We start from the raw sequence: 526 nt of genomic DNA, 5'->3' as shown, positions 1-526 counted from the left end.
TAGCAGGACCAAAAAGCTAGTTGGGGAGGAAAGGTTTTATTCAGCTTACACTTCCACCAAAGGAGGTCAGAACAGGAACTCAGTCAGGACAGGAACCTGGAGGCAGGAGCTGAAGCAGAGGCCATGGAGGGTGCTGCTTACTGGCTTGCTTCACATGGCTTGCTCAGCCTGCTCTCTTATAGAACCCTGGACCTCACCCAGGGTTGGAACCACTCACAATGGGTGGCCCCTCCCCCATCGATAGCTAATTAAGAAAATGCTTTACCACTGGATCTTACGGAGGCGTTTTCTCAGTCAAGGTTCCCTCCTTTCAGGAAGCTCAGGTTTGTGTTTCAGGCTGACATAGACCAGCCAGCACTCAAACCTTCAGGGAGCCTGAGAGTAGTCAATGCAGAAGAAAGGGCGCACAGGCAAGGCAGGCTTCCTGTGCAGCAGAGCAGGTCACAGGGAAGAGGTTTCCAGGAAACTTCAGAGCAGGCCCTCACTCCCTTTTTCCAGCTTTCCCTGAACAGTTCAGAAGCAGAGG

The sequence above is a fragment of the Psammomys obesus genome, unplaced genomic scaffold (genome assembly GCF_907164565.1).
Source record: "Psammomys obesus unplaced genomic scaffold, mPsaObe1.curated_primary_1811, whole genome shotgun sequence".
Classification (NCBI taxonomy): Eukaryota; Metazoa; Chordata; class Mammalia; order Rodentia; family Muridae; genus Psammomys; species Psammomys obesus.
This window is presented reverse-complemented; position numbering follows the sequence as displayed.